The sequence below is a fragment of the Furipterus horrens genome, unplaced genomic scaffold (genome assembly GCF_987537825.1).
Source record: "Furipterus horrens unplaced genomic scaffold, mFurHor1.1.pri manual_scaffold_6, whole genome shotgun sequence".
In the NCBI taxonomy this organism is placed as follows: Eukaryota; Metazoa; Chordata; class Mammalia; order Chiroptera; family Furipteridae; genus Furipterus; species Furipterus horrens.
In genome coordinates this window covers 114,704,393-114,720,196 of record NW_028327176.1, presented here as the reverse complement: position 1 = coordinate 114,720,196, position 15,804 = coordinate 114,704,393, and the positions used below count along the sequence as shown (strand labels likewise).

General features: G+C 34.0%; 1 pseudogene; it reads left to right on the top strand.

Moving 5' to 3' along the window:
• The window catches only part of LOC150007266 (ankyrin repeat domain-containing protein 39 pseudogene), a 123,380-nt pseudogene extending 109,235 nt beyond the window's left edge, over positions 1 to 14,145 (top strand).
• The last annotated feature ends 1,659 nt before the right edge of the window (positions 14,146 to 15,804 follow it).

Below are 15,804 nucleotides of genomic sequence, written 5' to 3'. Positions count from 1 at the left end.
TAATAGTGCTTTCTTCATACTTCTGCAAAATTCAAGAGATTAGTACATGCAAAGCACATAAGAGAGTATCAGGCATATAATATATGCTTCAAAATGTTAGCATAGTAAAAGAAACATAATCATAAACATATTGTAAAATTAATTAATTTTTGAAGCATAACTTTTGAAACAATTCTTCAAGTCCACAATTTCTATGTGTTTTCCAAATGCTTCCATAATCTGGTGTAGCCAATATATCAACACAATTTTCTATCTCTTCTCAAATAATCCTTTCTTTCTAGTCACATTGAGCTCCCTGTATCTGTATGTATTATTCTTAATAACAATTAAATAATAACTAACACCTAGGGGATTTATAGTTTACAAATCCCTTCCTCCTATGTTATTGCTTTTAATCCTGCACTATCCCTTCAAGATAAGCAGTTTTATATTTGTGTTTCAATGGGAAAGCAGAATGACTCATTCAACAGCACCTAGCAAATAAAGAATTCTGAAAACAAATCTCATTTTTCTTCCTGCTTGTTCTCACTTCATATCTTGGCTTATTCTATCATGGTTACCTGAAATCCATCCCCTAATATCATTGCAGTGTGAAAGTTCTAACTTAAAGTGTCACCCTTCAAAGACTCCCAGACTTTATACCATACCAATGTGTTTATATTATTGACTTTTCTATCTAATTATAATTACTATCATGCATTTTAACACTAGACTTTCAAAAAATGAAGAAACAGCAGATTAAAATGTTATATACCAGAAAAAGTTATAGTTAAAATAAATATTACTATCAACCTAGGTTGATTTATATTTCTTTTATATTAAATATTTAATACATGATATATTCATATTTAAGAATCAGAATATGGGAGACAAGAGTAATGTTCTCTTATAGCCTTCTCTAAATACAAGTACTGCTATTTATTTGATATCTGCATGATTTTTTGAGGTTTGTTGACTATCCTATAGTGTTATAGTATATGTACATTTATATATATCTATAAATAAATGTTATATATCTATTATACACAGACATACTTATACATGGCAACATACATGTGAGGCAAATACTATTAAACTCAATTTTCAGATGAAAAGGATAAAAAAATAGAGGTTGAATAACTTCTTCCATATCACACTGATTAAGAGGCAGAGCTAGGATTCCATTCCTGAAGGTCTGGCTCTATTATACGGTCAAACTTCATTTTACTATTCTGCCTCATTATAGTGTCTGGCAGAGTATTGTATGGCTTTACAATTATGGGCCACGTCAGGTACCGACATCACTTAACACTTTTTTTTCCCCTTTGTTCCCCTCTGCCCAGCACCCCTCTCCCCCAGAAATTCCCCCCCCCAAGTCCATGCCCATGGGTCATACATACAAGCTCTCCTGCTTCACCCTTTTATATATTATTCTTCTTTTTAAACAAAAATAATAATTAATTATTTTAACAATAAAAAATAACAATCCCTCCCTCTCAGACTTAAGACCTTTATAGTCTTATAAAGGACAATGGGCGAAGGTCTCGAGCTCCTCTATCTGCTTCAAGCTAGATATGGCCATTGTCCTACCTACCCTTGAGTCCAGAAATCCCTAATAAGAAAAGGGATGTGGAGGGGAGGGTGGCCTTCCCACATGGGGAAGGATCGTGCAGACTTCAGGTCAGTTGGCTGTCCCTGGACCATGGCATGCTTGGTTTAACAGGCTGGCATCCTTGTTGTATTCTGGGGGCAACAGATTTGGCAACAGGGTTAAAAGACATTATTTAATCCATAACCACGAGATGACAAAATGCAGCTATTAATTTTTCAGTGTCCCACATTAGGGAAAAAAAGGGCTTCTTTGGAGGAAGGTGTGCCAGGCACATCTCACCTGTCCAAAACCCTTTTGCCCATTATACTTAGTTTAGGCTGAGGTACTCACATTACTCCCTGGCTGGTTTGGCTCAGTGGATTGAGCGTCGGCCTGCGAGCTAAGTGTCGCTGGTTCGATCTTCCAGTCAGGGCACATCAGAGAAGGAAAACTCTGACTCCAAAAAACCTCCACTGCCTTGCGGCATACCTCTTCAGGGGAAAGGCTAAGGGAGTAAACCCTGACAGAAAATCCGGAGCCGGAGTCCCTAAGGCGGTTTGACGTTGTAGTCAACACCGGCAACTCCTGCGGTGCACCTGAAGCCAAGTTGTATTGACTCCGTCTTTCCCTTGGGCCCTTCAGCTGCGAAGAGAGGGGGGTCTGCTGCATGGGCAACAGCAGACCCTCCATATCACCCTGCCCAGGCTCTGTAGCTTCAGCTTCACTGGAGAGGACACTCCAGCGTCATCGCAAGATGTCGATTCAACACGGGAGGAGACAGATACCGTGTCACTCCCGAGTCGGACTGCATAGCCATTCTCGGCGGTGCAGATAGACTCTTAAGAAGCTACACCATCGTCTCTCGAGACGGACGGCTGCTGCCGCCACCGCCGACGACTCACATTACTCAACACTTTTAAAAGCTGCGTAGTTCTGATACTACAAAGCTATCATAGTTCATTTAGACTTTTTACCAATGGATTACTATATAAATTGTTTCCAATTTGGTGCTAGTGTAAGTATTCAAATAAGCCTGTTTTTATATTTTATTGTGTGCATCACTGGGTTTTGTTCTAGTGTGTATTAGATGTCTTCCAAATTTGACAATTAATTGACACTTCCAGAGGCAGGGCGCAAAGGGCTTTAAAAGTCCTGCCCCACTACTGTTATGGGGGAATCAATTTAAACCACAAAATATTTTTTGACATTTTACATATTGTTCACCTTTCAATTCTGTGGGCAGAGATTCTACTAAGCTCTGTTTTGAAATCTGGACCTCTCCTCCACTCATGACTAATATTTATACAGAACAATAATACACAGAATATGTAAAAGTGAGTTAGGGATCAGTAGGAATGTTGTTGTCTTTGCAGATTGTAAGGACCTAAATTGTGTAAAACAAGAATAAAGTTTTTTCAGGTTGTATTATTTTTGTATTAATAATTTGAAAGCTTTTTAGTTAGAAACGGAGATAGCAAAAAATTGAAGCTAAAATAGTGAACAGCTGGTTTAAAACTTGTGTTCTGAATGCTCATTACAAGCCTGATGTTCTACTAATGCAGGATTTGTCACTCTTTACTGGAAAGCAGTCTTATCCTTAGAACAATCGATTTGATTTTGCCTGAATTTGCTGAGTATTCTATGTCTTTTTTATATAAATTCTTCTATGACTTTTTTATTTTAAATATTTACCAGTTGGTCTCCTATAAATCATTTACTATGATACATATTTTCAATAGTATGATTAACAATAAATAAGCTGTATAACCAAATATATTGAATAATATTTATTTTGATAAATTATAGCAAGATAAATAGAAAAATATCTAATTAGAGACATACATAATGTCTTAAATACCAGTGTTTATGTGGTCTGACGTTAAAGTTATTTAAATAATTAAAATGTGTTATTTCTTATTTCTCATTTTCAGAGTAATTACATCATTTAAAAATGGATTTTTTGTTTCAAATTCTTCAAACCATATCAAACAGTATCATGTTTTGCAAGTTAGAAAAGAGCCCCTAAGAGTAAAGGTGCCTAAAGACAGAGGAAATGTTTTTTTTTTCATTATTCAGTGTAATTTATTTAGCATCTTTAAACAGCAAATGGTAAATGAATGACAGTTTTAGCTACAAAAAACTAAAAAGTAACACAGAATGCAACAGTTAGTGATTTTTAATGAGATAAAAATCTAATTTGATCCCAGAAGTGGAAATTGAAAATGTTGACACATTTTATTACTACATAGGAATAGTAATACATAAAACCACTTATAGAAATAAGATCTGTATACCATATAGTTGATTCAAGAGGAAAAATGCCTGCCCTTGAGATACATTTTCTTAAGGCAACCAATGATTCACAATCACTTTAATCAGTAGAGTAAATACAAACACTGGTTCCTAAAACATTTTGATATTCTGTTTTTGAGATACTCAATATTCTTGATCTTCCTTTGCTCTTTTTGGCTCATTTGACCTATATATAACTTTAAATAGCTCCCTGGCTGACAGATAGGCTATCTCATCATATGGTAAATGATAACACACTCCATTACACAGTAACTTAAAAATCATAGCCCCACTGGGAAGCTGCTCCAAGAGTTTAACTACTCTCCTGGAAGATATCAGCCAATATCTAGATATATTAGAAGGGGGGACTCTACTGACCACAAAGGGATATGGGAGGAAGTTGGGAACTTATTTCAATTCTATATTAAAACCTCTGGAAATTCAATAGCTTAATTATTTTTTATTGAATGCATATAGGAAAATAAATTCAAAACCTCCTTATCAGATAAAACTCTTCCACTAGTTCTGTCCTTGATCAGTCCTCTAAAGACTCCTCACCATTCATATATTGAAGACATTAAGTATTATTAAAAGGCATGCAATTTATTTGAAGTTTTAGTGGTTTTATATAACAAGGACTATATATTACATAATTTAAAACTGGAAGATAAGAGTGACATCACCAAACTGAGTACCTGTGTATGTGTTGAAATATCCAAATAGTGTTTTTAATCTTATGGAGATTACAAGTGCTGTGTTATTCTTTATGGCCACTTTACATTTAATTTGCAACATTTAAATATGTAATTGTGCAGCAATGTGGAAATCAGCAATAACTGCTTAGAGGACAAATACAGTGCGATTCTTCTCTCATACCTACTACAGAAAGGCAAACCAGTGGCTACAGACACCAGCATGTTGAAACAATACATTTCATTTAGCTGATATATAAATACTTTCTATTTTTGTTTTCACTTCTGGTCATGACATCTATTTAAAGGCACATTTTGGAAATAAATGAGGGAGTTAAGTGTGAGATTTTGTATTCCTTGGAAGAAAGCCATTATATGTACAGATATAAATGAGTAGATTTATAAAGAAAATTACGTTGGTCTGGAACTGGTACTGTATTGAGTTGAGTGTCCTGATAATAATGTAATTATTATTCTTGTCACTTATTACTAGTGTTAGTAGTATAGAAAAAGAGATTAGAACTTTCTTATGGAGTAAATCAAGGACTTTTTAGATCTAACCATGGAAAGTTTTCTGTATAAATTTAGTTTTGACAATGTTCACATTTTTAATTAAAAAAAAAGTGAAGTTTCCTTTCCATCAAGATGTGAGTCTCTAGCATGCATTATATCATTCTCATGAATAAGGAAGCCATTACTGCATCACCTGTTGTAAGGAGAGAGTAAGTCACAGCAAAGGATAATGAGAAGAGTCACTGAGGAGCAAATGAAGATGGCAATAGTACATCTTTCTAAAGGATGGGTGATCAGTCTCCTTTGCTTGCATGAGAAGGGTATGGCCAACATGCAAGAGGCTAAATTTTCAAACAACTGCCATATCTGTACATATAATATTATATAATTACATGTGTTTTATATATATGTATATATATATATATGCAAATCCATTTTTCACAATTCCAAGGTAGTCATTTACCCCAGTTGTTTATAATAATACAGTAATATATGGATCAAAGTTCATGATTTCAATGCATTAACAAAACAACTATCATAAAAAAAAGAGAAAATTTCTACTTCAATTCACAGACTAGTTTATTAACTTGCAAAATGTGTAAAGGATTTTGTAACACAAAATGCTACTATTAAAATATAAAAATAAAATTATATTCTAATGGTGCATTCTTTCCAGTGCTTCTATGTGCTATAGATATCATTCATACTTCTAGTTTGATTATTAATAAGACAGTGCATAAATTGTGTATGTATGTGTGTGTCTCTGTGTGTACTCATAATGTGAGCTTTCAAAATATCTACTATCTAAAAGATAGATTCTCAAATATAAGACAAATTCAGTTTTGGTAAGCAAAAGCTTTATGTTAAATAAAATACACCAAAAGGCAAATGCTATTATTTAATTAACAACTTTATCCTTCATTAAACATAGAATTTCCGAGCTATCAAAATTATAAATTCAACAAGGTATTTTGCAGTTAAAGTAATACATTACTTCATATTTTTCTTGGAAATATGTATAGAGCACCAAAGAACTTATTACAATTTCATTTCTTTTTATCTTACTTTGTGTATTGGTAGAGTGCTTTATATATTGTAAAGTGCTTTCTCATGCATTACTTGTACTGTCTTACAAAGCAATTTTATCAAGTGAATAGAGAAATATCATATTTCCAGTTCTTTACATATTGTTTTAAGCTCAGAAAGATTAAGAAAACTCTCTGATGTCAAATTTCTATGAAATAGAAATACTAAGATTTATAATAAAACTATATTTATTGAAAGAAAATCATGCAAACTTGCACTTCAAAATGTTATTAGTTACTTGTTTTCCTAACTAAAATTAGATAATTAGATTCATGAGTATTTGATTTTGCACTGATTTCCTGTACAGGAGTATGAGCTTCAGAGACGCAGAACCTGAAACCTTGTCAAATCTTGGTCAATCCTTTCTATAGATTTCTGCACTGTATATTTGAATATGTTCTTCTGTAGGGTGCATGTTCATAATTGAAACCAGTTCCTCTTGAATAAAGGGCTAAGAATTTTAGGTAATGCCCAGTAAACAAAAATAAAAAATAAAACAAGGGTAAAAAAATATGTAAATAAACAAAATTTTTAAATATTAAAATAGAAAAGTAGAGTAGAAGGAATAGCAAAGAAGGAAATAAATTTGGGCATTGAAAAAGGAGGAAAGGAATATAAAGAAATATTAGAAAAACAGCATCCACAACTCACTCAATCTCATCATTTAATTTCCAATTTCATAGAAAACACTTCTTTAAAATAACAACTAAAAGCGATTACCTGTATATTTGTGTTCTCAGTATCTGTGATATCCCACCTAGCAGAAAGAATAGGGGTATTGCCATGCTATGTGTTTTACTTACTTTTAGCCTGTTTAAGTCAGTCACAAATCTATGATTTATTACTTCTACTAATACCGCTGCAACCACTATTACTACTCTGTAAATAATAGCATTTATTAAGCAATTTTATTAAGACATTAGCTCCACCTAACAGAGAATTACTGTTTGTAATTTTATTCTTATCTTTGAAAGACAAACAAAAATCATCATCACTGGGGCTCACTTTTTCATTTACCCCATCTTTAAAGGTTCAGTTTGATTGTTTCTTTTCCAATCACTAACCTCTGTCAAATATGTATGTCAAGTGTTAGTCTATAAATATATTGTCATGGAGCATGTATATGTGATGATATAAGTGAACTAAATCCTTGACTTAATTAATTTTAATTGCAATATTTTGAATCACAGCTCCATGCTTATTAAATTATTCTCTTCTATGTTTAAAAGAGTACTACTTAAAAGTCCAATGACAAAAAGAATCACTCTTCTTCTACCCCTCCCCATTATAAATATATATGTGTGTGCATGTTTGGTGTGTGTGTGTGTGTGGAGAGAGAGAGAGAGAGAGAGACAGAGAGAGACAGAGAGAGAGAGAGAGAGAATCTAGTCATTTCACCTTTTTTTTTTTTTTGAAATTTTCATTTTCCCATACACAATCTATATTTAAAGGCCTCTGAAGAATAAGAAGTCATGTATGACTACTAGATAGATTGACTTGTTTGACTTTTTCCACACTTTCATTTTTATCCACTATGTAACCAAAAAAAGTGATTTTTGTTTTATATGACACCTATACTTATAACAATATTCTAAATAAAATTTTCTAAGTATTCTTCTGTCTCTATTTGATGAGTTATTATTTTGGAATTGTGTGTGTGTGTGTGTGTATTTTTTTAATTTTTATTTTGCTGTTGCCATCCTTTGGAATAATTCTGGTAAGTTTAAAATATTTCAGTGGGGTTTGATTAGTATTTCCCTGTTACCAAATACATTACTGAGCAAAATTTTATGCACTTATTGGATATTTATTTAAAATGCAAACATAGTCTCCTATATTTTGTTCTTATTTCCATTTAATGCAAAATATTTTTTATTTATTTTTTAAATTCTTTGTAGGATCTAAGGATGATTGAGAGATGGCAATGATAAATTGAATAATTTCCAAATATCTATGGGTTTTTTAATTTATGATTTTCACTGATTCCTATATTAAACTATTGTAGGAAGAAAAAATATCACAGGGTTTTAGTTTTTTGAAGTTCATTGATAATAATTGTATGGCCCAATGTTTGAATTTTATTTATACTTGAAAAGAATGTGTATTCCATCATTGTTAGTTGTAGTGCTCTGCTTCATAATCCTGTCTAAATTTTCTATATCCTTAAAGATTTTTTTTATTAATTTTTTAACTTCTAAGATAGTAGTATTGAAGGGTACAAATATCTTGTACATTTGCTAATTTCAAACTTTAGTTCCATTTTGTGCTATATGTTCTAAGGATTTGTTATTATGTGTATCTGCATTTAGGATGGTATTATCTCTTTGATGTCTTTACTTTTTTTTTTTTTTTTATAGATCTGTAGGACTGTCTTATAGGAAAGACATCCAGTTGCAAGGCATTTGACATTCTTCTTGCCTGTAAATTAAACATCTTTGATAATGCCACAGACATAGTTTAACTTTCAAATGAAAACAAATTTTAAATGAAAAGAAACTTTAAAGATGGTTAGCTGCACTACTTTATAGTTTACCACTGGGCATTGTGATCTTCCTTGAATCTTGATTTTTCTCCCTAAGATTACCCTCCTTGTCATTAAAGGGACTGCATTAAGTTCATTTTTAACTTATCCTGTTCATTTGCATAAACACAACAAGAGCAGCAAATGATCACTTATGATCTTTAGTTCTGCTTTGCTGGAACTTACGCAAGGAACATTTAGGGTGACCTTCAGTCTGCCCTTCAGGGCACAGAAGCTGAGCCACATACCTGGCATTCAGCCTTGCCTGTAAACACCCATCTTTTCCAGGTCCTCCTGGTTTTCCATTGTGCCTTAAGGTCCCTTCTAGCCATCTTTCAGGAAAACAACCTTCGCTCCTTCCCTGGAAAGATTGCTATGGACCGCTCATCCATCCAAGGTACCAGGCCTTTTATCTCGTGGACTTTTATTACCTTTGAAAGTCAGTCCCAGTTGCTCAGGGCTTTTTGGTAACAACCAAAGCCCAAGCATGTCTCCTTTAGGCATGACATTCCAGTCAAAGTCTTAGTCAAAAAAATCGTTATTAACAACTGGTCTTATTAGTTTTATGCAAAGAAACTTAGATCATTACTTACTTCTTTAGAATACCAAATTCTGGAGGGATCAGATAGGGAGAAAATATATACAGTGTGAAGGAAAAACCTTGTCCTTCTAATATTCACTGAACTTGCATTTCTATTCTTTATATTTTTATTTTTCCCCCCACTAAAAATTTTTTCTGTTTGTTTGTTTTTCCATTACAGTTGTCTCACTTTTTTCCCCCTCTTGCTTCTCTGCACCCTGTCCCTCCCTTCTCCCATATTCAGTCCCCACCCAGTTGTCCATGTCCATGGGTCATTTATACATGTTCTTTGACTAGACCCTTCCCCTTCTTACCACTTCTCTCCCTCCCATCTCCCCCTTTGTTACTGTTAGTTTATTCCTCGTTTACATACCTTTGGTTCAATTTTGCTCATTTGTTTGTGTTGTTCATTAGTTTCCTGTAACAGGTGATAGCATAAGGTAATTTTCTTTTGTTGCCTGGCTTATTTCGCTAAGCATAATTCTCTCTAGTTCCAGTCATGTTGTTGCAAATGGTAGAAGTTCCTTCTTTCTTTCAGTACTTATTCATTGTCATTTTCCCCCTTTGTACTCGTGTTCCTCTCTGTCTCTCTCTATTTCTTCATCTTCTTAAAGCAGACCCTTTAGCATCTCTTTCAATACTGGTTTGGTGGAGATGTATTCTTTTAACCTTCTTTTGTCTTGGAAACTCCTTATTTCACCTTCCATTTTGAACGAGAGCCTTGCTGGGTAGAGTATTCTTGGTTGTAGGCCTTTGTTTTTCATTACTTGGAATATATTTTGCCATTCCCTTCTGGCTTATAGTGTTTCTGCTGAGAAATCTGATGATAGCCTTATTGGAGCTCCCTTGTATGTTATTAGTTGTTTCTCTTTTGTTGCTTTTAGGATTCTCTCTTTGTCTTTGAATGTTAGCATTTTAATTATGATGTGTTTTGAAGTGGGCCTGTTGGGGTTCATCTTCATTGGGACCCTCTGTGCTTCCTGGACTTGCATGATTCTTTCTCTCTTCATGTTAAGGAAGTTTTGTGTCATTAGTTTTTCAAAGATGTTTTCTATCCCTTGCTCTTCTTCTTCTCCTTCTGGAATTCCTATGATATGGATATTATTATGTTTCATGTTGTCCTGCAGCTGTCTTAGAGCCTCTTCAGTCTTGTTCAGCCTTTTTTCATTTTGTTGCACTGTCTGTGAGTTTTTGTCTACGTTGTCCTTCAGCTCGCTGACCCGATCTTCTGCTTCCTCTAGCCAGTTTTTAATTCCTTCTACTGTGTTCTTCAATTCAGAGATCGTATTCTTCATTTCCTCCTGGCTCTTATTGATAGCTTCCATGTCCTTTTTGATGCTGGTATAATTCTCAGTAAGTTCCTTATAGTTCTTCTGGAGTTCACTGTAGTTTTTCTGGAGTTCTTTGTAGTTTCCGCTGAGCTCATTGAGCTTCTCCATAATCCGTGCTTTCAATTCCATATCTGATAGTTGGCTCCCCTCTATTTCATTTAGCACTCTTTCTGGGGCCTCTACCTTTCCTTTCGATGGGGGGTTGTTTCTCTGTCTCCCCATTTTTGTGACTCCTATTGTTTGTTGGTGCTTCTTCGATGTCTTTACTTTTTGATAAACATAGTTTGCTTTTCTTTTTCTGTGGTAACACTCCTTTTCTTAAAATCTGTTTTTCTGACATTAATAAAGCCATACCATCATTCTTATATTTAGTATTTTTATGGTCTATTTTTCCCAACCTTTTAGATTAAACTATTTTTTCTTATATGTAAAATATTTTTATTGTGTTAACTGTATATAGAAAAGTTTTTATTTAACAATTTTTAATGTATAATCAGTGACACCAATTACATTCATAATGTTTTATAAAGCACCATTTCTTTCTAGTTAAAAAAAATTTTTACCCCATGTAGCAGTTTCTCCCCATTTTTCCCCTTAAAATAGACCCTGTCAAAGAACAATCTGTGTTCTGGCTATTCTCTATATTTCATACAAATGGAATAATAAAAAATTGTGTCTGGCTTTTTTTTCTGAGAGGGATAAAGGATATAATGATAAATTTATATAATGATAAGTTTATTTAACTTATTTTTGCCAACATATTCTTTCTGCTATTCATTTCTTTCTATAGATACAGGCCTCCATTTGTATAATTTTTTCCCTAATTTTATATACTATTTAAGAATTGTAGTACAGGTCTTGTAAAGATATATCTTCTCAGCTTTTGACTGTTTGAAGTTTTTTTTTTTTTGTATATATTTTGGACTCAATTTTTTATTCATATTAAATTTTACATTGTTAATTTTTTTCAATGCTTCAAAGATTTTGTCCCACTGTCTTTTGAAAGCCATTGTTTCTGATGATTATTTCTCTGTATGTAATGAGTGTTTTATACTCTCATAGCTTTTAAGATTTTACTCATTTTTTAGTTTTTAGCACTTTTACTCTGATATACTTAGATATGATTATTTTGTATTTGTCTTATATATATTTCTCTTAGCTTGTTTGATCTTTGAGGTTTTATCTTTCATTAATTTAAAAAATCTCATAGCATTACCTTTTTTTCACTTTATTTTTTATTATATTTTTTCCAATACCATTTAGTCCCCTGATACCCCCACAACAATGACCACATTGTTGTTCATGTCCATGAGTCCTTTTACCTTTTTGCTCAATACCTCCACCTCCCAACCACCCCCCAACCAACTAGCTACCATCCTGTTCTCTCTCTATGACTCTGTCTCAATTTTGCTTGTTAGTTCTGTATGCTTGTTAGAGTCCACATGTGAGTAAAATCATAGGATATTTGTCTTTCTCTGACTGGATTATTTCACTTAGCACAATGTTCTCCAGACCCATCCATACTGTTGCAAAGGGTAAAACTTCCTTCTTTTTTACAGCCAAGTAGCGTTCCATTATGTAAATGTCCCTTAGTTGTTTTATCTATTCATCTACTGATAGACACTTGGACTGCTCCCATATGTTGGTGATTATAAATAATGCTGCAAATGAACATAGTGGTGCTATGTTCTCTCAAATTAGTGTTTTGGGTTCCTTCAAATGTATTCCCAGAAGTGGTATCACTGGATCTAAAGGCAGATCCATTTTTAATTGTTTAAGATAATCCCATACTGCTTTCCACTGCGGCTGCAGCACCAATATGCATTACCACCAACAGTGCAGAAGGGTTCCCCTTTCTTTACACCTTCACCAGCACTTGTTTGTTGATTTATTCATGATAGCCTTCTGACAGGTGTGAGATGGTATTTCATTGTGGTTTTAATTTGCATTTCTCTGATAATTAGTGACATTGAATATCTTTTCACATGTATATGGGCTATCTGTATGTCCTCTTTGGAGAAGTGTCAGTTCAGGGTTTTTACCCATTTTTAAATGGGGTTGTTTGAATTTTGGTGTTGAGTTTTGTAAGTTCATTTTAAAATTTGGATATTAACCTGTTAACAGATGTATCAGTGAATGTGTCCTCCCATTCTGTGGGGTGTCTTTTTATTTTGTTTATGTCTTTCTTTGCTGTGCAAAACCTTTTTAGTTTGATGTAGTCTTATTTGTTTATTTATTTCTTTTGTTTCCCTTGCCTGGGGAGACATATCTAATAAAATATTGCTATGAGCAATGTTCGAGATTTTGCTGCCTATGTTTTCTTCTAGAATTTTTATGGCTTTGGATCTAACATTTATGTCTTTAATTCATTTTGAATTTATTCTTGTGTATGGTGTAAGAAAGTGGTCTAGTTTAATTTTCTACACATGCCTGTCTAATTTTCTCAACATCATTTATTGAATAACCTATCTTTTGCCCATTGTATGAGCTTTTTCCTCTGTTGAATATTAATTGACAATAAAGGTGCAGGTTTATTCCTGGGCTCTCTATTCTGGCATTGATCTATATGTCTGTTTTTATGCCAGAATCATGCTATTTTGATTATTATGGACTTACATTATAATTTGATCTTAGATAATATGATTCCTCCTACTTTCATCTCTTTTCTCACAATCATTGTTGATATGCAGGGCCTTTAGTTATGCCATTGTTCCAATTCTGTGAAATACATCATTGGAATCTTGATAGGAATTGTGTTAAATCTATAGGTTGCTTTGGGTGGTATGGACATTTCAATGATGTTAATTCTTCCTATCCATGTACATGGTATGTGCTTCCACTTATGTGTGTCTTCTTCAATTCTTTTCTTCAGTGTCCTATAATTTCCTAAGTACAGGCCTTTTACATCCTTGGTTAGGTTTATTCCTAGGTATTTTATTATTTTTGAAGCAATTGTGAATGAGATTATTTTCTTAATTTCTCTTTCTATTAGTTCATTATTGGCATATAAAAATCCAACTGACAACTTGGTGGTTCCCTTGCCTTGCGCAGATTTTCTTTGCAGCACTCACTTGGCTGTGCAGCAGACAATGGCCTAGATGGATTTCAAGAGGGGAATCTGGTTGGCAGCTCTGAATGAAGACCTGGGCCAAGTGAAGTATTTAATCCAAAAGGCAGTGGACCTTAGTCAGCCCAACTTGGCTGGCTATACTGCTCTGCACTATACCAGCCATGGTGGTCACTATGTGGTATGCCAGTTTCTTCTAGAAAATGTGGCAAAATGTGGCAGCCAGACAATTGGGTGTGCCACTGCTCTTCAATGGGCCAGCTACTGTGGAGACACTGAGATTGAATGGCTTGTGCTCTCACATGGGTCCAATTCCAGGCTTGTAGATAGCAATCGCATTACCAGTCTACATAAGGCAGCTGAGAAGGTTCACATCTGCTCCATCCTATTGCAACACAGCCCAGCCTTGAAGACCATCCAGGATCAGAAGGCACAACTAGCATGTGACTTGCTGCCCTGCAACAGTGACCTATGGGACCTGCTGGCCAGCTGAATCACCACCTTTCTGTCTCAGGCTGCCATGCAAGGATAGATTCACTAGGTCTCTAAGCTCCAGCTTTGGTCAGGATTGATGCTACAGGGTGGGAAATTGAGGCCTGGAGACTGAGGAACCAAATTGTGGTCACTGAAATGAGGGAGTAGATTCAGGGGTTGCAAGTGCTTTAGCCTGGACAGATGATCTTATTTTAAATTAATTTATGTGGAAACGCATATTCATTTGGATAAAATAAAGTTATAGACTTACCTTATCACATGCCCAAAATTAAATTGAAATAGATTAAAGACCTAAATTGAAAAACATAAAACTGTGTAAATATTAGAAGAAACCATAGAACATATAACAAATTAAAAGCCTCTTGCTAGCCTAGGGACCTTGGTAAAAGTCACTTTACCTGTCTGTCCCCATTTCCTCACCTGTAAGATAAAAATTATTATTATAGGACCACATTAAAGACTTGTGAGGATTAGATGCTTGAACATATGGGGAGCACTAGAGAGAGTTCCAGGCATGTTGCAAGAAATATAATAGAATACCCACTTTCTCAAAACCTGATCAGCATGTTTTTATACCATAAATCTATTAATTTTAATAACCTAATAGATTTTAAAATGTTATTGCTTTGTTTTATTTTAATTGTTGATTACTAAAGAGGTTGACAACTGTTTTTTTGGGAACTTTCTACCCATATCTTTTGTCGATATTTTTTTCTTTTTTGTTAAAAAAAAGGAACTGATTTCTGAATATTAATTTTGTATCCTGCTACTTTACAGAATTTGTTTATCAGTTCTAGAAGTTTCATATTTGAGGTTCTCTAGGTACAATATCATGTCATCTGCAAATAAAAAGTTTTACTTCTTCCTTTCCATTTTGGATGCCTTTTAATTCTTCTTTTTGTCTGATTGCTATGACTAGGACTTTCAGTGCTATGTTGAATAGGAGAGGTGAATGTGTTCTTGTGATTGATATCTTGTGATCCATAGCATTGTGGTCAGAGAAGATGCTTCATATGATTTCAGCCTTCTTAAATTTATTGAAACTTGTTTGTGACCTAACACGTGATCTATCCTAGAAAATGTTCCACGTGCACTTAAAAGGTATGTATATTCTGATGCTTTGGGGTGAAATGCTCTGAAGATACAAATTAAATCCATTTAATCTAGTGTTTTGTTTAAGGCTGCTGTCGCCTGATTGATTTTCTGTCTAGAAGATCTATCCATTGAATTCAATGGGGTGTTAAAATCCTCAACTATGACTGTATTTCTGTCAATTTCTCCCTTTATGTCCCTCAAGATTTGCTTTACATATGTAGGTTCTCCTATGTTGGGTGTGTAAATGTAGTGTCCTTCTTTGTCTCTTACTATAGTCTGGTTTTTAAAGTCTATTTTGTTGGATATAGGCATTGCTACCCCCCTGCTTTTATTCTTTTCCATTTGCATGAAATATCTTTTTCCATTCCTTTACTTTTAATCTGTGTGTGTTTTTCAATCTGAGGTGGGTCTCTTAGAGGCAGCATATATATATAGTCTTGTGTTCTTATCCATTCACCTGGCTTATATCTTTTGATTGGTGCACTTAAGACATTTACATTTAAAGTGATTATTGAAATATATGTACTGAGAGCCATTTTATTTTTAGACTATTCCCCTTTGG